Raw genomic sequence first — 22483 nt, forward strand, 5'->3', positions numbered from 1 at the left:
ACTTATTCCCAAATTTTGGTGCACTATCTCGATCAGGAACGTCACAAAAAACTCAATTATAATTTTTATATTCACCCCTCCCCCACCCCATTGTCGGCCACGCAGCGTTCCGCCCCTGGAGATTTAAATTAGTTACGTCATGACCGACTAATTCCCAAATTTTGGTGCACTATCTCGATCATAAGCGTAACAAAAAAAATAATAAAAACCGCGACTTTAACCTCCTATAACTACCCTCGTCCCCCAATCTGTTTTCCGGCTCTGGGGATTTTACTTAGTTATGTCATGGTCTACTTAATCCCAAATTTTGGTGCACTATTTCGATCAGGAACGTCACAAAAACCCAATTATAATTTTAATATTCAACCCTTCCCCCACCCCTTTGTCGGCCACGCAGCGTTCCGCCCCTGGAGATTTAAATTAGTTACGTCATGACCTACTAATTCCCAAATTTTGGTGCACTATCTCTATCAAAAGCGTCACAAAAAAAATAATAAAAACCGGGACTTTGACCCCTTATATCTACCCTCGGCCCCAACTCTGGTTTCCGGCCGTTGGGGAGAGTAATGTACACAACTAGTTCAACATATCCCCATATAGTTTTTCCATATTACTTATCACGCACAAAATCCGCTCCCAGCTCTTAGACTAAAACTGTTTTAGTGACCTAGATATTCGCTTGTAGGTATTATTATTCTCTGATAATTCATCGATATGTTCGTCTTGAGGGATACATTTCAAGTCTTATACGCCTCTATAAAGCAGCCTCAAATATTTTGTCGGAAACCTACTTGAATGGAAATACAAGGGTTTATCCAGCTTCGGTTCTAGTTCCAGTTTTATTTTTAAAAACTAGTCGTCGGCCCTAAAGTTATTTTCCTTCTTATTAAGGCGATGATTGATTCCCTAGTCTCTTTCTATTGCCCTCATGAATTTGACATAATTTCCCTCCCCTTCATGTCGGGAAATTAAAACTGTTAAAGTGTTCGGTAATTTTAGAGCTCTTGTGTAGGTAATTATAAGTGATAACCAATTGACTAAATGTTCTAGTAAATTACATTATCAAAGGTTAAAATTTTTAAATGATTTACATATTTTGTAATGAAAATGATTTCAAAATAATAATAGATGATATTTTTAGGGCGAAAAGAAGTAATTAATTATGCCTATAAACGAATATATACAGTCGGAAAAATGAAAGAATACCCATGAACGATCACATCAATCACTTATCTTGTATTTGCTATCTTTTTCTATAACAAACGTTTGTTATTTATAGAAAAAGACAGAAAATACAAAATAAGTGATTGGTGTGATCGTTCATGGGTATTTTTTCATTTTTCAGACTGTATGTCTTATATGCATACAATTTTAATTTTTTGTATTATCTCGATCCAGTTTCCGTTTTTGGCATTATTTAAAGGTTGATAACCCGTTTGGAATTGCCAAAATCGATTCGTTAGTGTGTTAGTTTCTAAAAGACAGCATAGAAAAATGAGCGTACAAATTTAAAACAAATTATACCCGTTTTCTAAATGACTTATTAAATAAAATTATTATTTATTAAGCGCAACAGGCCTTGTAGGCCTAGGGCTAAAATGTTTACATTTATTATTACATAAATAATAAATAACTTTATATAATTTACATCACTTATACATTTTATTTAATTACACTTCAGTCTATTTATACACTCCTTCACTACCTCCCTCCATTTCCTTCTGTCCAGTGCTAGTTCTTTTCATCTCTCAATGTTACTTTTCTTCAAATCTTCATACACACTGTCCTTCCATCTTTTCCTTGGTCTGCCTTTCCTTCTCTTTTTTATTGGTCTCCGTGAGAGGACCATTTTGGGCATTCGTTTACTTTTCATTCTCTCGATGTGTCCCAAATACCGTACCAATAAAATTATACAAATTCTTTATATATTAACACATTGCCTGCCACACGCCTTTCTCAAAAAGTTTCATGGGGCGCCACACCAAAAATGTTGTTCAACTCTTGGAGGTCATGTCAGACAGATATGACTGACGGAAATTTTCAGTGATGCCATGTCGGTCATATACAGGGTGATTGATTAGTGGGATAAAGCTCAATAGATCCGCTATAGTAATAGATAGCAATAAAGTTAATAACAAAAATTGTAGCCAACTTTGAGCTTCACATTACAAAATTAGTTAGAATGTTACAGGTTGTTCGATAACACAGTGGCAGACCAAACTTATGTTTTTTAAATGGAACACCCTATATTTTGTTTTATATTCGAAATCCTGTTAACTTCTCCATCACAAAAATATAAAGGTTTGTTATGTTATGCAGGGTATTTACAAAGTTATAACCAATTTTGTATGAAAATCGTAACAAGTTCAACTCCCTGTATAAATAAAAATAAGCACAACAGCAATGGTTTATTAATGCCATATTTTTTATTTATTGTCAAAATTTTCAAGAATTATTGACATTGCTAATTTTCTTTATATCAAATACAGGGTGAGTCAAAACGCAAGTACATTATTTTCTCAGTAATGTTAAATGTAACACCCTGTATTTTATATCATTATTGAAAAGTAACATTACCGTACTTTAATTTTTATAGAACATTCCCTATGTCCAAATTTATTAGTTTTCGAGATATTTTCATTTTTCAGAGCAAATTATTTTAGGTGTCTAAATTTATCTAAATTTTAAGTAAGCCATGACTGAATTGACTATTGATGATTACTGATTATCAATCCGATAATCAATGTAACAATGTAGCAAATAAAGAAATAAAAATAATTTATTAGTTATACATTTTACAAAAAATCACACAAGCACAAAATACAACATTTTGTGAAGACAATTAAACACTACTTTTGTATGTAAATGTAACAATGTAACAAATAAAGAACGAAAAATAATTTATCAGTAATACATTTTGCAAAAAACATGTTTGAAAAAATTAGAAGCTACTTTTAATAATTTTTTTTAATATTTAAATTCATAAGGTGTTCAAAATTACATTAGGTGTTCAAAATTATCTCCTAACACATTTATGCACGCCTAAAAACGATCATTGAATGAGCTACTTACTCTACGAAGCATTTGTAAATTAACACATCGAAATACACTTTGTATTCTATTTTTCATCTCATCCCTTGTTGTTGGAGGTATTTTATAAATTACATTATTAATGTAACCCTAAAAAAATCAGTCCAGTTTATTAAACTCTGGTGATTTGGGTGACCACGCTACTGGTCCATTGAAAAATGAAAATATCTCGAAAACTAATAAATTTAGACATAGTGAATGTTATCTAAAAATTAAAGTACGGTAATGGTAATTTTCAATAGTGATATAAAATACAGGTTATTCCATTTAAAATTACTGAGAAAATAATGTACTTGCGTTTTGACTCACCCTGTATTTGATATAAAGAAAATTAGCAAATCATTCTTGAAAATTTAGACAATACGTAAAAAAATATGGCATTAATAAACCATTGCTGTTTTGCTTATTTTTATTTATACAGGGAGTTAACTTGCTACGATTTTCATATAAAATTGGTTATAACTTTGTAAATATCCTGTATAACATAACAAACCTTTATATTTTTTTGATGGAGAAGCTAACAGGATTTCGAATTTAAAATAAAATATAGGGTGTTCTATTTAAAAAACATAAGTTTGGTTTGCTACTGTGTTATCTAACACCCTGTAACATTCTAACTAATTTTGTAAAATTTAGCTCAAAGGTGGCTAAAATTTTTGTTATTAACTTTTATTGCTATCTATTACTATAGCGGATCTATTGAGCTTTATCCCACTAATCAATCACCCTGTATATGACACTAAACGATACAATTTTGATATCTACAGTTTTTTTGATTAAATGCATATTTTTCTAGGTATTCTCAAAAAACCCTCTAAAAAAGTCGATTTTTTCGTCGAAAAACTGTTACTTTCAAGCGCGAATAACTCGAAAAATATTAGTTTTACGAAGAAAATGTAAAAAACATTTTTTTCTTAGAAATACTTTTTACATTGATTTACATGGTTAAAATGTAATAAAAAAATTCTCACCCCCGAAATGGTGTGGCAACCACCCCCAAGGTTTTAGCGTACAGCGGCATGATATAGAAAATGATCCTTGGACTATTCCCTACCTTTTGTGAAAATGTAAAGTAAATCCATGCTGGACGAAAAAATTGCGAGCCAAAATGCTTCATTTCCTCGACTATAAACACTGATTGTGTATTAATGAATTTACAAGGTCCAGTTATAGCCGACTGACACCATATTTTATTACAAATCCACTTTTCATCAGGGCCAATTTAAGAATTCCAAATTAATCTCAATCGAAAATGCTAATAAAGAAGATCGTCTGTGATAAATTTATTGAGAGGACAAAAATATATTCGAATCTGACCAAGATTTTTAACAAAGTGACTCGTGATCAATTTTGTAAAAAATATAACCTCACTTGCATACAGTACATCATTAAAACGAATCACGACGGAGCGTGCGGATGCACGCTTTATGAAATAGAAAAATGTAACAGAAAAAGATAAAAACTGGACTGGATTTAACACAACGTGAAATAGCGAATTTTCTCTCAAAATGTGTTATTTATGATCCTACGGCTTCTGTACCTACCCTAATTTATTGTCCTGTGGAGCGGCGCGTTTTTTTCCGTAAATTGTCGGTAAAATGACACAATTCAATGGAATTTAATATACAGGCACTGCAGCGTCCCCCTTTCGACAAAGCTAGGGCGCTGATACGATCAGTGCCCTGGTAATTTTACTATGTAGTGGTCTTCTTCTTGCAGTACCGTCTCCTGTCAGAGGTTGGCTACCATCACGGCAATCTTAACTTTGTTGGCTGCAGCTCTGAACAACTGTATTAAACTGCACCCACACCACTCCCTTAAATTTCGCAACCAGGAAATCCTCCTACGTCCCACATTTCTCTTTCCCGAGGTTTTTCCTTGGATTATGAGTCTTAGCAGAGAGTACTTTTCTCCTCTCATTATGTGGCCTAGATATTCCAGTTTTTTCGTTTGTATGGTTTTTATGACTTCGCATTCCTTCCCCATCTTCAGCAAAACATCTTGATTTGTTACTCTTTCTGTCCATGGTATTTTCCACATTCTCCTGTAACACCACATCTCGAATGCCTCAATGTTTTTGATGTTTATCTTTTTCAGTGTCCAAGCTTCCATGCCGTACAGCAGAACGGAGAAAACATAGCACCTTATCATTCTTGTTCTTAAGTTTATATTTATGTCCCGGCTGCATAGGAACTTTTTCATTTTGACAAACGATTGTCTCGCTATCTCTATTCGCCTCTTGATTTCTCTTGTCTGGTCATTACTATCAGTGAAACAAACCCCTAAATATTTGTAGGACGTAACTCTTTCAACTGGCTGATTATTTATGGTTAAATTCACATTGGTATATAGCTTCTTCGTTACAATCATAAATTTAGTCTTTTTGATGTTCAGTTTTAGACCATACTTATTGGTATGAGTGTTTTCCATCAAATACTGTAAATTTGCTGGGTTATCTACTACTATTAGCGTGTCATCAGCGTATCGTATATTGTTAATTAACTCTCCGTTAATGTTCATACCAATGTTTTCCTCTATAAGCGCTTCCTGACATATTGTTTCGCTATATATATTGAACAGTAGTGGAGAAAGCACACAACCCTGACGCACACCTCGACGAATCTCAGTTTCTTCGGTTAACTCATTATCAACCTTGATTTTTGCTGTTTGTCCCCAGTACAACCTGGATATGATGTTAATGTCACGACTGTCGATGTTTTTGCTTCGTAGGATTTCATACAGCTTTTGGTGTCTGACTTTATCGAAGGCCTTCTCAAAATCTACGAAACCTACGTAGAGGTCTTGGTTTACATCCAAACATCTTTGCATTAACACACTCAGACCAAACAAAGCCTCCAGTGTTCCCAGTCCACTTCTGAATCCAAACTGTGTGGCGCTTATGTCCTCTTCTAGTTTATTAAATATTCTTCTGTGAATTATTTTTAAAAATACTTTTAGTGTGAGTCTCATCAATGCTATGGTTCTGTGGTCTGAACACTCTCTGGCGTTATTCGTCCTCGGGATTGTGACAAAAGTAGAGGAGAGCCATTTCTTTGGTATGATGCCTGTTCTATAAAAAAGAGGTTCACCATTATTTCAAGAGTGTCGTCGTCTATAAGTTTCAACAATTCTACAGAAATTTCATCTGGTTCTGCAGCTTTACCCCCTTTAGTGTTCCTTATAGCATATTCTATCTCGCTTTTTAGGATTTCAGGCCCTGTTGTGTCGTCTGTAGGTTCTGCCACTGCTAATTCTGGTCTTTCGTCTGCAAAAAGTTCTTCAATGTATTCTGTCCATCTTGCCAGTTTTTCATTCAAATCTGTAATTATTTTACCTTTTTTGGCTTTTACGATGGATGCTTGTTTCACTTTTTTACCTTTTATTTCCTTGATCTTTTTATGCATGTTAAAGCATGTAGTGGTCTAACTACGTTATGTTAAGATTTTTATCATTGTATGAATTAACCAACTTAATAAATTTTCTACCGCCCACACTGGCGGTATACCTTGATGTTTTTGGAGACATAATGGTCCAACTGATTTTGTCGTAAATGTAAATATTTATTAATTTTACTATTTTACAGTACTTTGGGGTGCCAACTGTATTCTCTTTTCTTTGTACTATTATATTATTTTCTATTTCTCTTTGCCGACGTTTAAATTGGAATACTAGTATAAAGCGCGCTTCAACGCGTCGTTGATCCGAACCTTTACTTGCAACAGTACATCATTAGTAATCCGGAATTTGTATTACATATTATGAGACCCTTGCACGCCCACACCTCGACTGAGTCGATGTTCGTACCCTGGACAGTCATTGAAAGACATCTTCATAATATAATAATGGTCTGTTAGGGTCGTCATTAATATCTGTCTCTAGTGTCAAGGATTGATTATGTGAAACCAGCGTTAACGTGTTGATTAATGCTAATAGGGCGCAAAAAGAATAAAATGCATAATATAGTCATGTCAGGTTTTATTAAAGTAGTAATATTGTCAATATTATTGAAATGAAAAACATACACTGAATAACGTGTAAAGAACGTATCTTTACAAGTTGGAAAAAACCAAAGTACAAGGTACTAAAGAGTTAATCATGTAACGTTTATGTATATTGTAAAGTTTTATTTAATTTATTAATGACTATACTTAGACATTCTTAGTTCGGTTGATATGACACATCTTGAGAAAGATACTATTTTTGTAATTAGTTAACGTTTGTAAATTTTTTACGTTTTCATAATTAAACTGGTGGTCTGTTTTTATAAAGTGTTCGACAACAGCGCACGTTGATTACGCACGTGTTATTTCTTCTGTTGCAGTCACTTTTGTGTTAAGTGATACGCTGTTTCAACCACTGCTCGGTTTGTCCAATATACCATCCCTGGCAACTTAAACACTGTAATTGATATATAAAATATGAGATTGCTATCATACATTACTGGTGTCAGATCTTTGATTTTATTTTTATATTTGTGTAGTCCTTAAACAGAACAGGGAATTAAGTTGGTTTGTTAAATTAGGAATATACGGTAGTTTTAGTTTATGCAGTACTACAAGCTCATAATATACAGACAACGTTAAAAGTTTTTAATTCATTGAACAAAAACATACAATTTATTGTTGAAATGGAGAAGGACAATTAATATAGTGTACGTACTATTTCTAGATACCAATCATTCGAAAATTCTATAATCATATAGGTATAAGACTGGGATCAAAAACCTACATCTACAAGGTTTTTAAATTTTGGTAGGTACTATACATCCTACAAGTCAAAAAAAGTCAAAAGTGTAATACCGTTACGTCATGAAAAATATAATAAAACACATCAGCGACAACGAATTTTTAGACCAGAATAACTACCAGAACAGCTACCTAAATTCAAGTTCAAACTTTATTCTATCAGTTCTTGAAAAGTATTTTAGACTTATTTCATTTTAAAACATTATTTTTTATTTGTTAATGTAGCCCGATTGCCTGTCTTTCCATAAGGAACCTTCATCATGAACAATTAAAAAATATATATTTTAGAATAAAACATGGCAAAAAATTCTTATCGAGACCAGATAGAAGAAAGTTTGAACTTGAATTTAGGTACTTGATGACAAAATAATATTTTTTACTTGTGTTTTTGAGCCTTGAAAATAGTCATTTTTCAGTTTTACATTGTTTATAACTCGAAAACAATCAACAATAATTGTTTATAACTAACAAAAATTACAAAAGACATTTTTTGTTTCGAATGGTCCAGAAAATCTATAATAATATCTGCCCGGGCCGAAAAATATTTAGAAGAATTTATAAAAAAAGTCATTTTTTAATTATTATTAATTAATTATAGTTTGGACAAAATTATATCGGGCACCCCTTGTTTTTTTTTAGAATTTTTAACATACTAAATTACATAACAAATAATTTTTATCCATTAAACAGATCGGTGAAGGTCGTTCTTATATCGGATCTCATCTTAGACTAGTGGGCTGTTTATGAAATTACCCCGAATAGATAAAAGAACATTCGGAAGTCACTCTATTAGGGAGTTTTTGTTGCTACGTAATGTACGCATCTCCGTATACGTAAAGCAACTAACGTGTCGTAGAGGATGAATGTTAAAATATGTAGTTTTTGTAACTGCCTTAACGTAACGTAAAGCAAATCGTAAAGTCACTTTTAAATTCCGTTGACATTCAAAAAAATAAAACAATGTTCACACAATATACAATTAATATACCTACAAATGTAAAAAAAAGATAAATGAATAATGAAATTGTATGGTTTTAATTGCTTCTATTTAAATATAAAAATATTATTTTTTCTTAGGTTAAAATTTTTTTATTTTTGTTTATACCTACTTTTTAGTTGTCAAGTCACTTTTAAATTCCGTTGACATTCAAAAAAATAAAACAATGTTCACACAATATACAATTAATATACAAATGTAAAAAAAGATAAATGAATAATGAAATTGTATGGTTTTAATTGCTTCTATTTAAATATAAAAATATTATTTTTTCTTAGGTTAAAATTTTTTTATTTTTGTTTATACCTACTTTTTAGTTGTAAATAATTATTGTATACCTACATCAGAATTCCAGTAGGTATAATGTAGTCTTTTTCTCATGATCATCTTTCAGTGCGTCACAGTTTTTCGATTTCTCTCTAACGCATTAAATTGTATGTGACAGAAAAAAAGGCACGTCTGGGAATACTTCGGTAATTATTCTAGTTCGGTGATTATTCTAGTTGTCGATAGATGGCGCCATAATCAAAAAAGAATTATTTATTAAATAAAATAATAATATTATCAATATAATCTGTACAATTTATAAGACTATACAAATGAAAGAAAATACCATTTTATAAATGCAATAGACACAATTGATTTGGTTTTATTCCAAATTGAAAATAAAATTTGACAACTGTCAGATTTAACTAAAATGTCACGTTAGAATAAATGTCATAAATGTGTATTATCACGGACTTACCTTTTTTTCTATAATTTGTGACGCACTGAAAAATGTTCATGAAAAGGAGAATAAATAGTGTGGTAATATTTATTTGAAAATTTTACTGAAACTAGGTCATTTGTTTATCTAGTTATTAATTGTGGTGATCACTGTATTTCTTAAATTAATACAAGATTTGTTTGTTTTGCTTTATTAATAGACAACTAAAAACAATAAAATTTTAAATCTATTATGAAGTTCCAATTTCCAATTACAAACAGAATAATTTTACTCAAATAGACTAAACCAATAACCAATATAACCTTAAAATGTTTATAAACGGATAGTACGCTGATGAAATGTTCATTTGGTAGGTAATCGGGCAAGATCCTCGTGTGCATTCGGTGACTTTCGGCTCGATAGGGATGCGTATGAACCTAACGTACCAGCCCGTAACCTTAGGTAATACGTATCGCGATACGGGAGTTCAACCATTAATGCGCAAGCGTATATGTCAAAAAGATGCGTTACGTTTACGTATTTCTGTGCACAAAAACTCCCTATTGACTACTACATTATCCACAAAATCCGCACCTACAAAAATAAGCTATGAGGAACTATCCTGCCACAGAAATAGACCAAACCGACCTCATTAGTGACCTACTTTAGAAAATTGTAGGTACAGTAGAGCGTCGATAATCCGAACCCTGGTAATCCGAACGTTCGCTAATCCGAACACAAAAAAAATTATAAAATTAAAAAATATGATCGCGGGCCGAATTTTTGGACTTAATGACAATATGAGCAAAATATGACCGCGGATTTTTGTTTTGTTTATGCAGAAATACATACAATATACTTGTTTATTGTGCAGGTGTTTTATTCCTTGTAACTAAAACGTATGCACATATATACATATGTACTATATTTAGGGCAAAAAATGCCCTAGAGTGGAATCCCCAAGGAAAGAGAAAAAGAGGTCGCCCAGCACAAACTTGGAGAAGATCCATCATGGACGAGATAAGAAGTCAAGGAAAGTCTTGGAATGAGGTGAAGGCCCTAGCGCAAAATAGAACCCGATGGCGCGTTTTCACTGAAGCTCTATGCTCCACTTAGGAGTTCAAGAACATTATATATATATATATATATATATATATATATATATATATATATATATATATACTATATTTATGAGCTTTGTAGGTATTTTGAACATATGTTCGATAATCCGAACAATTTGATAATCCGAACTACCCCTGTACCAATTAGTTCGGATTATCGACGCTCTACTGTATTTGTATTCGCTGTCAGTATGTGCCAGCCTATCTTGCTCTAGCGCATATAAAAGTCGACTACGGTGAATTTCTATATTTTCATCATCACCATCATTGATTAACATATTCCCCGTTGATTTTTATTTCATGGCTGTCTCTCAAGTGCAATTTTAAATAACTGGTCCGAGTAACCATTGAACAATCTTGGCGACAAAATGCAACCTTGTCTGACTTCTCGTTGTATGGAAATTTCGTCGGTGTAGTTATCTCCAATTTTTACGACAGTAGTTTGGTTCCAGTACAAATTTTTAATGACATGAATATGTTTGTCATCTATTCCTATATTTTTATGATTTGCATTAATTTTATATGCAGTACTTTATCGAATGCCTTTTTCAAATTATTAGGCTAATTAATCGATATTCTGAACATTTTCTAGTATTGTGATTTTTAGGTATTGCGAAAAAGATAGACTTGAGCCAGTCTATGGGAATACCCGTTGTCCTAGGTGAGCGACGGAAAACGACGCGACGCGATGCGATGCGTTGCGATGCGATGCGACCAGTAATTCACGCGACGTGTGGCTTATGTAGCGTCGCATCGCGTCGCTTTCCATCACTCAAACCAGGACAAACGTGACGATGTCAATTATTCATTCCTATTCTTAAGTGTGGGGAAGTATACGGCAGTGTTACTAGAAAATTCATATTTTAAATACTTAGTTAAAAAATTCCATAAACGAAAAAGAAAGACAACAAATGTCATATATTTATAACGAGTAAATTTGGAGAGTTTAATCATTTATATCCGAAATTAATGAAATAATCCACGTTGGTTTAAAGAGTATTGTGGCTTATTCAGTTTCGATTATATCATTGCAGCTGTTAAACTCAGTATTAATAACTGAGCTATCAATAACTGTCAATAAGTAATTTTCAAAAACCAAATTCTATTGAGGAGGGGCTGTTACTGACTTTAAGGTATGTTAATAAAAAAACACTGGTACTATATAGTTATTATTAGTTTTTATTTATTTAATAAACTATTGCGTAGCATAATTTGAATTGAAAAAAGCAATGGGGCGTCACACTGTGCCGTGTCTCGTTGCGAACAAATCAAGTTCTCACTTCGTCGCGTCTTGTCGTAGACTGATTAACCCGAAAACGTAGGCCATACACAAATACAACCATTACTTGATATTTTCGCGTCGCGTCGCGTCGTGTCGCGTTTGTCGTTCACCTAGGACAACGGGTCACTCCGGTTGTTATAGTATATTGAATTAAAAAGTTTTACTACTACTTTTATGTTATCTTCATCTATTAACTTCAGCAACTCAGTTGGTGTAAAATTTGGACCACAGATTTCCTAATTTTGGCATTTTTTTATAGCGTGTTCTACCTCTGATTTCATAATTTCTGGTCCCTCAGTATAATTTTGGTAGAGTTCGGTAATATTATTTCTGTTATCTCCAAAAAACTCTGATATACAGCTGCGATTCCTTTCTTATTTAATAGAATGTAAAATGTTAGTTTTGCTTTAAAATTTTGGTGCAGAACTACAGCTACATTTGAAGTAGTTTAATAAATTCTTTTAATATTATTAGCGTAATTAAATATTTGTTATAATATAAATATTTGACAATAAAATATTTTCTTTTTGTTATCTATTTCACTTTTACGGAAACTTAAACAAAACCATTCCTTAACTGTGAATAAGGTTAACTTTATGTAAATGTAAATTAATGGAAAAATAGAATACACTTACCATCAAATTTCAAACTCCAATATAAAATTAGTTGTGAAAACAACATTTTGTGTAATATAAATATGTAACTTCTAAATGCAAAAAACGACAAAACACAGCAAAAAATCCAACAAATTGACAGCGACAAGTAAACAAACCAGAAACATCAAACAAATTGTACTTAAAATCTGAAAACGTCGCAAGAGGATTTTTTGTACCTATGTCTTTTCGAAGTACTGAGTATAGAGTGTTCATAAAAATAACATGTGTTTTTACTTAATATAAGGCGGTAGCTGATTTATCTTTAGTTTCATGCGTGGAAGACAATGATACTAGATAAAAGTAGGTATGTGTTTTATTTCGCTAGGTATTAATGACGCACGGGTAAAGAAACCTGGACTCAAGTGTATGTTGCTTATTTCTTTTACTTTAATCATTCATCCATTCATTTAACCCTACCTAGCATCATCCCTACTCAATACCGTCTCCAGTGTTGATCAGCAAAGTTAACAGAAGTGCAAATACCCCCTCTTGTGTTACCCGCCTAAGGGCAAAGACTCTCTTGTGTTAGCTTTAGCATCACATATATCTGAGTCCGCGAACCTTTCTGTGGGTTCCAATATTATCACAAACTTTTCTTTGGGTTCAATTATCGCTGCACAAACGCTTTTTCTCTCTGCGCAATAGTACAATAAAAACAATTTATCCTCGAACGAGAAGCAGCCGCGTGTGAAACCGGTATATGTGACAAGTTGGGTAAGATTTTCTATAAACTTCTAGTATTGTATGTATCATTATAATCCCTCTCTAATCTACCTTAAACCAATAACCTAAAAACATACAGTCCACACAACTCTCAAATTATATTAATACATACTTTTATATTCATGTGTACAGGGTTATTCACTATATTTTGACCCCCGTGTAAACTGCTTTATTTGCATAATTAGAACAAAATGTAAAATACAAAAGTTATTCGATTTTTAAATTATGATTTTTGGACACATATGTCGTACTAGTGATGTTATCCATCTGGGCGTGATGACGTAATCGACTATTTTTTAAACTGAGAATGGGGGTCGTTTGCTAGCTCATTTGAAAGGTTATTCAATTCCCTATTCAGTAATATAAATATTAACATGATTATTTATACAGGGTGTCCAAAAACATTTTTTTAATTAAATTAATTGACACAAAAAGAAGAATGTATGTAATTTATTTAGAGTTTATTTAATTTAAAATACATTCTACTGCTGTCAGAAAACAGAAATAAATGTTTACTGAACAAATAAACATTATTATTAGTAATACGAGAGATGTCGCTGAATTGCGTCTCAGAGGTGGGTTCATTGCATTGCGATGGTTTGCCTTAAATTGGCAGAATTGTTTGTATTTCCTTCAGAGTTGAGACTTCTGAGCTTCACTGATGAGGCATCAGGATGCTGAAATAGCTATATGGAGATGGTGGTCCAACTTTGAATCAAATATAAACAAAACCTGCCTTGATCTTTTTTATCTTTTTCATTTTTACTCAGTTTGAGTATTTAGAAACTGTCTTTCGGTCCTTTTCCTTGACGAAGGGAAGGTAAATGCGTGGCCTAAGCGTCCTCTATTTGCTTTCTCCTACTTTCGTCGTCTCTTGTGATTATATATTGTAAAATCCGGAGATACGGGATGCAGCCAGAAAGCAGTTTATTAACGAAAAGTCTGAGATTTAAAATATTGTTTATTATATTTTTATTTCAATTATTCTAATTGTTTAAAAGGTAGTAAACTTTGTATCTGGGGCTTTTCGTTGTTTTCCTCGTAATACGAGAGATGTCGCTGAATTGCGTCTCAGAGGTGGGTTCATTGCATTGCGATGGTTTGCCTTAAACTCTGAATCAAATATAAACAAAACCTGCCTTGATCTTTTTTATCTTTTTTATCATTATTTTTCACTTAAATTCAATGTTCAATCACCCATCTGACTCTTGGCAGTTTGAACATTGAATTTAAGCAAAAGTAGCCTTTATTTGTGCAATAAACTTTTATTTTTGTTTTCTAACAGCAGTAGCAGATATTTTAAATTAAACAATTTACATACGTTCTTCTTTTTGTATCAATTAATTTATTTCAAATGAAGTAGCACACGACCCCTATTATTCTCATTTAAAAAAATAGTCGATTACGTCAACACGCCCAGATGGATGACGTCACTAGTATGATACGTCATAAATTTGAATGACATGGCAACGTAGCCTAGAAGAACTTGCTGTGACTGTGGAAATTTAACCTAATAACTCCTTGTTTATTTACTTTGAGGTGTGATTTTTGGGGGTTGTTGACATCGTAGGTACCTACCTGCAAAATAATGGATATGGGTTTGGTTGATATTTACATTATTTTACCTACCAGATGCAACTGACCTACAAACCTACTTTTTTAATCTTTAGATTTTTGAGTTGCGCGTTGTGGCCAGACTTCAGTTTGCATATCAAAATGTATTTTCGTTTTTTTGGTCAAACGGCTGAATTTATAAAAAAATGTTATAAGACTTTTTTGCTCTACATTGTGCCTTCTACCTATACTTTTAAGAAACGCACTATTTTATATGTCAAAAAATCATAATTTAAACATTGAATAACTTTTGTATTTTACATTTTTTTCTAAATCTGTAAATAAAGTAGTTTACAGGGGGGATCAAAATATAGTGAATAACCCTATACATGCCTTAATTGTATAACTGTTTAAAATGTTTTTTACTGTTCTTATATAACTTTGACCTCGCATTTTAAGGGGTGCTTAGGAAATTACCCCGAATAGATAAAAGAGCATTCGGAAGCCACTATATTGACTATTACATTATCCACAAAATCCGCACCTACAAAAATAAGCCAAGAGGAACTATCCTGCCACAGAAATAGACCAAACCGACCTCATTAGTGACCTACTTTAGAAAATTGTATTTGTATTCGCTGTCAGTATGTGTCAGCCTATCTTGTTCTAGCGCATATTAAAGTCGACTACCGTGAATTTCGATATTGATATCATCATCATCATCATCGATCAACATATTGCAGTTAGGGATATATTTATAGACACACCTTTTCCTCTTGCCATATACCTAATAAATTAGTTCTTTATGGCGTGTATTGCATGCTTTGTTGTTTTTAAATTGGTAGTCAGTGGGACAAGATGATTTGTGTATTATATTATTGCATCGTTATAAAAGATGGTGTTCTTTAAAGTGCTAAGTTAAGCATGTAGCTGGACGTTAAGATAATGAATAGGCTGCTACCGTTACAAATATAATAAAAGCTTTATGCAGAGATTAATCGCAAGAATTTATTTGTTTTTTGTCATAAAGCCAATATAAATCTTGTTTGTAAAATGTTTCTGATAGAAATTCTTCATAATACACTTATTATGAACGTTTCCAATGATTTTAAAACAAATTTACCTACTGCTGAAAATTCTAACAAAAAAGAAAATTTCTAATTTCTGACGACATTGCTCGGGTCTTCTGATTTTTTTTTGTTTTTTTTTTACAAATTTGGGAAGCAATAAACACGGTTTAGAGGAAATCCCTAAAGATAGTTTTTAACGAGAAATATTTTTTGAATTGACATTTTCCAGATATTATCAGAAAATCTGAACAATATTGAAGTTATCAGATTACTCTTACTTTAGTGTTACATGAAGTTTACAAGTTGTTACAAGTTTACAAGTATTTGTGTCAATTCTTGGCAATTTAAAGATGTCTTTGAGTACAAAGTGAAATTGTAATTGTTGCGTCTACTGTTGCTCTTATTCAGGGCCGAAAAAGTTAAGTTCCTCTTCTTCTTCTTTTTATATAGACATTACTCCGTCTGTTTTTCAATGTGCCTCCAGTAAGTTGACATTCCATCTTTTTCGTGATCTTCCCACTGATCGTCTTCCTATTGGGGAACGGTCTCTCGCCGTCCTTACTACTCTATTTGTTGTCATTCGGCTTATGTGGTCGTTCCATTCTACTCTTCTGCTTTTCACCCAGTTACTAATGTTGTCCACCTTGCATCTCCTTCGTATATCTGCACTTCTAGCTCTACCCCACAGCGTCTTACCATCGATTTTTCGCAACGTTTTCATCTCTGCTGTTTCTAGCATTCTTTTTGTCCTTTCTGTATCAGGTCGTGTTTCTGCCGCGTATGTCATTATTGGTCTGATGACTGTTTTGTAAATTCTGCCTTTCACTTCTTTTCCGATGTTTTTATTTCTCCATATTGTTTCATTCAGGCAACCTGCGGCTCTGTTTGCTTTATTCACCTGATCTTCCACTTGTGTTTCGAGCTTTCCGTAGCTGCATAGTGTGATGCCTAGATATTTAAACTCCATGACTTGTTCTATTATTTGACCCTCCAGCTCTAATTTACACCTTATTAGATCTGCTGTTATAACCATGCATTTAGTCTTTTTTGGGAAATTAACATGTTAAATTTTCTAGCGGTTATATTAAATTCGTGCAGCATACGTTGTAAATTATCTTCACTTTGAGAGATTAGTATTGCGTCGTCTGCATTGCAGATTAGTTTAAGTTGTTTTTCTCCCATTTGGTATCCTTTTTTTGTTCTTACTTTTTTAATTATTTCATCCATGATCAGGTTGAACAACAGAGGACTCAGGGAATCTCCATGTCTTATTCCATTGCCGGTTTCAATTGGGCCAGTTAGTTCTTCATCTAATTTTACTTTTATTGTGTTGTTCTGGTAGATATTTTCGATCGTTTTAATTATTCCTAGAGGTACCTCCCTTGCGTACAAAAAATGGATAACGTCCTTTAATTTGACCCTGTCATATGCCTTCTTAAGGTCCACGAAACATAAGTATGCCGGTTTGTTGTATTCTAACGATTTTTCTTGAATCTGCCTCATTATAGATATAGCGTCGGTGCATGATCTTCCCGACCTAAAACCTTGTTGTTCTTCTGCTAATGTTATAATTTTATTCAGTTTGTTTGTTATCACTTTGGTCTTTAATTTTAGTGTTGTGTTTAATAAATTAATTCCTCTGTAATTCTCCGGGTCCGATTTTTCTCCCTTTTTGAAGAGAGGTATTAGGATGCTTGATCTCCATTCTTGTGGTATTCTGTTTTGTTATCTTATTTTTTGGATTAGTTTTAATAATTGCTTGGTCACGTCTTGTCCTCCATACTTTACGAGTTCATTCGATATTCTGTCCTCTCCTGGTGATTTTCTATTTTTTAATTTCCTTAATACTTCCGTTACCTCTGCTTCTTCAATATTTATTTCTTCGTTTGTTGTCACTTCAGGTGTTGGTGGTTCGTTATCGTTATATTTAGCAAACAGAGATCGAAAATAGTCTGCCCAAGTTTCCTTCTGAATGTGTTTCGTTTTTATTAGTTCGTTTATCTCTTTTGTCCTCTGATCATTCTCCATATTCCCTTTTGTGTTCCGTAGAGGTCTTGTTCCATCTGTTTTGAGAAACTCTCCCAGTGTTCTATTTTTATTTGTGTGACTAAAGTGTTTGTTTCGTTTCTAATTCTTTTATAGTGGTTGTATGCCTGTTGTGTTTGTTGTGTTCTGTATTGTAAACAGGCTTTCTTCTTTTCTTCACATTTTATCTTCACTTCCTCTCGAAACCATGGGGTTTTCTTTTTTGATATATTGGTATTCGTTACTTTCCTCTCTCCAAGTGATTGTGTTGCTGCGTTAATTATGTTACTTTTGAGTTTTTCCCAGCTTTCCTCGATGTTATCGTTTTCTAGTATTTCCTTATCAGCAGTCTTCTCTGATATTCTTTTTCTATATAAAAGTTAAGTTTACGTAACTAAATAACCGTAACCGCATCTTCACTGGTAAATTTTTACGTGCATATTAAACTAATGGTTTGTGTCACAAGAATTTGCGTCGCAAATTAACTGCTCGAATATCAATAATTTGTTTATCGTTCGTTCACACTTCAAACAGTACGCGACGCAAATCCTTTGATCTTCGCTCAAAAACCGACAACTGATGGAGCGTCAGCGTTGTGTGCTTCGAAACGGCATGGCCAGCGCACATTCCCAATTTAATTCCCGTTTATTATGCTTGGGACAGGCGTGGTAGAAGTATGTATTCGAAACCCGGGTACCTGCTCCTCTTACATTAGGTCCTCTCACAGTGGCTGTTTTAGAGGAATGGGAAGCAATTCCACAGAATTAAGCTTTAAACTTAATTAACAGCATTTCCAGAAAAATGAATGCCGTTATACAGGCTCGTGGAAGTAATATGAAAAAAGCCACAAAAAATTGAGTTAAATCAATTTTTATTTAGAAGTGAAAATACACAAATTAATTCTTTGACAAGGTTGTTAAAACCAAACTTTCAATATAATGGGTTACCACGACGACGATATTGGTTTCCATGACGACGATTCAAAACCATTGTAATTGTCTACTGATCTGACTTTTACATATTATGTCAAATAGTGTAGGAAACAGAGGTTGAACCTTGCAAAATAGACACAAGTCCGGTTTTATTTTTTTTCTGTTATATCAAGGGGTGCTTATTATAAGACTAACTTTTTCTGAAAAAATTTCGCCCCGGAACCCCTCTTTTCACCCCTTTAAAGGGGGTAATTTGAGGTTTTTGCGGAACGTAGCCCTTCCTGTACATTTTACAAAAAATTTTTTTTATAGAAATATGAAGAGGACTATATTTTCTACGATCTATTTCCCGACAGCGTTGTCTATCATCCACCGTTTAGCGGGGGTGGCGCCCCAAAGTTGACAAGTTTTTAAAAAAGATGTTTTGAAAAAATATATATTTTTCCCTAACTGTAACGAAAATTAAGAAGAAATCCTGCGACAATTATTCACAAATAAGTGACTGATTTTATGGTATAGGTTTCACTTAAGGGTAATTGCCCTATTTTTAATTACAGGGTGTTACATTTTAAAAAACCTCTTTTTGTACCATCTGAACCGTTTATGCTAGAGTAAAAAAACTTTCAGCGATTACCCATGTACTGGGCTATTTACAAATTTGTATAATGCACCCCCATTTTTTCCCCGGAACCACCCCAAAAGGAGAATTAATAAATAAAGTGATTTTCTTGGAATCCTTCACACACAATGCCCTTTATTAATATGCTTCATTTATCATTTTGTGCACGTTATTATTACCCATGCATGACACCAAAATTGATTTCCTAGTGCAACCCCTGTAGCCAAAAAAAAAATAAATAAAATGGGGGGTTGAATTTTTTTTGTTGTTTTTTGCTTTTTTATCCATATGGGCATATGCTTCATCAATAGTGCTTTTCAAAAATATATATGGCTATTTTGCAACATCTATGCGGAAACCACCCCTATCCTTGAAAATATACTGCAGAAACTACCCCTATCCCTTGGCCAGCATGTTTTTACGATTTTCTCATTAAATATGCATTCTTTTTAAACAAAACTTATACAAGGTTAATGACCACTAGTTACTCTAAAAATTAGGTCTCATTCATTCTTTTCGTATAAGCAACCGTTACGGCACAGTGGCGACGTAAACCTCATATATGCTTTGCCGAGGCTCCAGTTTTTGTTTTTTTTTCGTCATCTCTTCGTTTTATTGATAAAGTACTTATGTAAAATAAAACAACACAGTGTAACCTACAAATTATGACCTATGCACATTTTACAATCTTTGCCCCCCAAAGCCACAGTGGTGGCCCAAAATCAATTTTTGCATATTTTCGCCACCTACACGCATTTTATTGCATTAATGCTACCTTAATAGCACAATATTTACCCTTAAGTGGTCGCTAAGCAGTGGCGGATCCAGGGAGGGGTGATGGGGGTGATCACCCCCCCCCCCTCTCAACTCAAGTGATATTATATTTTGAAGATTATAAAAATATTTATTTATTTTTATAGAAATACTTATATTATTATTTTTATAAGAATTGCGTACTTTTTATGCTTTAGCGACAGTGGCAGATCCAGCATCGTTAAGAGAGGGGTGCCAATTGCTAAATTTATATAAAAATAAATGAATATTTTTATATTCTCTAAATATAATATCATTTGGTTTGAGAGGGGGGCAATTGCCCCCATCACCCCTTCCTGGACCCGCCACTGCTTAGCGACCACTTAAAGGTGAATGTTGTGCTATTAAGGTAGCATTAAAGCAATAAAATGCGTGTAGGTGGCGAAAATATGCAAAAATTGATTTTGGGCCACCACTGTGGCTTTGGGACGCAAAGGTTGTAGAACATGCATAAGTCATAATTTGTAGGTTAAACTGTGTTGTTTTATTTTACATAAGTACTTTATCAATAAAACGAACACATGACGAAAAAAAAAAAACAAAAACTGGAGCCCCGGCAAAGCATATATCAGGTTTACGGCGCCACTGTGCCGTAACGGTTGCTTATACGAAAAAAATGAATAGAACCTAATTTTTAAAGTAAATAGTGGTCTTTAACCTTGTATAAGTTTTGTTTAAAAATAATGCATAGGTAATGGGAAAATCGTAAAAACATGCTCGCCAAGGGATAGGGGTAGTTTCTGCAGTATATTTTCAAGGATAGGGGTGGTTTCCGCAGGGATGTTGCAATAACCATATATATGTTTGAAAAGCACTATTGATGAAGCATATGCCCATATGGATCAAAAAGCACAAAACAAAAAAAAAATTCAACCCCCCATTTTATTTTTATTTGTTTTGCTACAGGGGTTGCACTCGGAAATCGCTTTTGGTGTCCATGCATGGATAATAATAACGTGCACAAAATGATATATGAAGCATATTAATAAAGGTCATTGTGTGTGAAGGATTCCAAGAAAATCACTTTATTTATTAATTCTTCTTTTTTTTGGGTGGTTCCGGGGAAAAATGGGGGTGCATTATACAAATTTGTAAATAGCACCAGTACATGGGTAATCGCTGAAAGTTTTTTTACTCTAGCATAAACGGTTCAGATGGTATGAAAAGGGGTTTTTTTAAAATGTAACACCCTGTAATTAAAAAATGGGCAATTGCCCTTAAGTGAAACCTATACCAAAAAATCAATCAATTATTTGTAAATAATTGCCGTAGGATTTCTTCTTAATTTGCGTTACAGTTAGGGAAAAATATATATTTTTTAAAAACATCTTTTTTAAAAACTTGTCAACTTTGGTGCGCCACCCCCGCTAAACGGTGGATGATCGACAGATGCTGTCGGGAAATAAATCGTAGAAAATATAGTCCTCTTCATATTTCTATAAAAGAAATTTTTTGTAAAAGGTACAGGAAGGGCTACGTTCCGCAAAAACCACAAATTACCGCCTTTAAAGGGGTAAAAAGGGGGGTTCCGGGGCGAAATTTTTTCAGAAAAAGTTAGTCTTATAATAAGCACCCCTTGATATACCAGAAAAAAAATAAAACCGGACTTGTGTCCATTTTGCAAGGTTCAACCTTTGTTTCCTACACTAAAAATAATTTTATTTCATCGAATTATCGCGCTAATTTTATTAAAACATGAACACAATAAGATTATTTGAAATAAATTAGTAAATAATATCTAAATATTAGTTTATTGCATGTATTATAATATATTATAATTCCATATTACAAGGTATTTTACATTCCCACGCCGTGCGGGAAAATTTACTTCACGCACGCCGTACGGGAAAGTGCAACTTTCGGAAACGAAATGCGTGCTTGAAAGTGGCTCTTTTAGCACGGCCGTAGAAAAAATATCTATATAGATATCTATATAAAAATGAAGATTGTATTCATATTTACACTCTGTACTGATTGTATTTATTGAGCTAATGTATACACTATAAACAACACAATAGCTGATTATAAAGATAAATGAAGATAACACATTCATAGCATAGAAAACGAAGATTACCCAAAAAGTACACAATTACAATCCAAATAGCAAGAGAGATGTAGAAAGGAAAAGGATTGTGAAGGAACAGAAAAGC

At 33.2% G+C, this 22483-nt stretch overlaps 1 protein-coding gene across 3 annotated transcripts in view; it reads left to right on the forward strand.

Annotated features, from left to right (window-relative positions):
* The window catches only part of LOC114327482 (integrin alpha-PS2), a 673912-nt gene that overhangs the window by 188817 nt on the left and 462612 nt on the right, over positions 1-22483 (forward strand). The gene's annotated exons all lie outside the window — the stretch shown is intronic.

This window comes from Diabrotica virgifera, chromosome 3 (assembly GCF_917563875.1).
Source record: "Diabrotica virgifera virgifera chromosome 3, PGI_DIABVI_V3a".
Taxonomy (NCBI): domain Eukaryota; kingdom Metazoa; phylum Arthropoda; class Insecta; order Coleoptera; family Chrysomelidae; genus Diabrotica; species Diabrotica virgifera.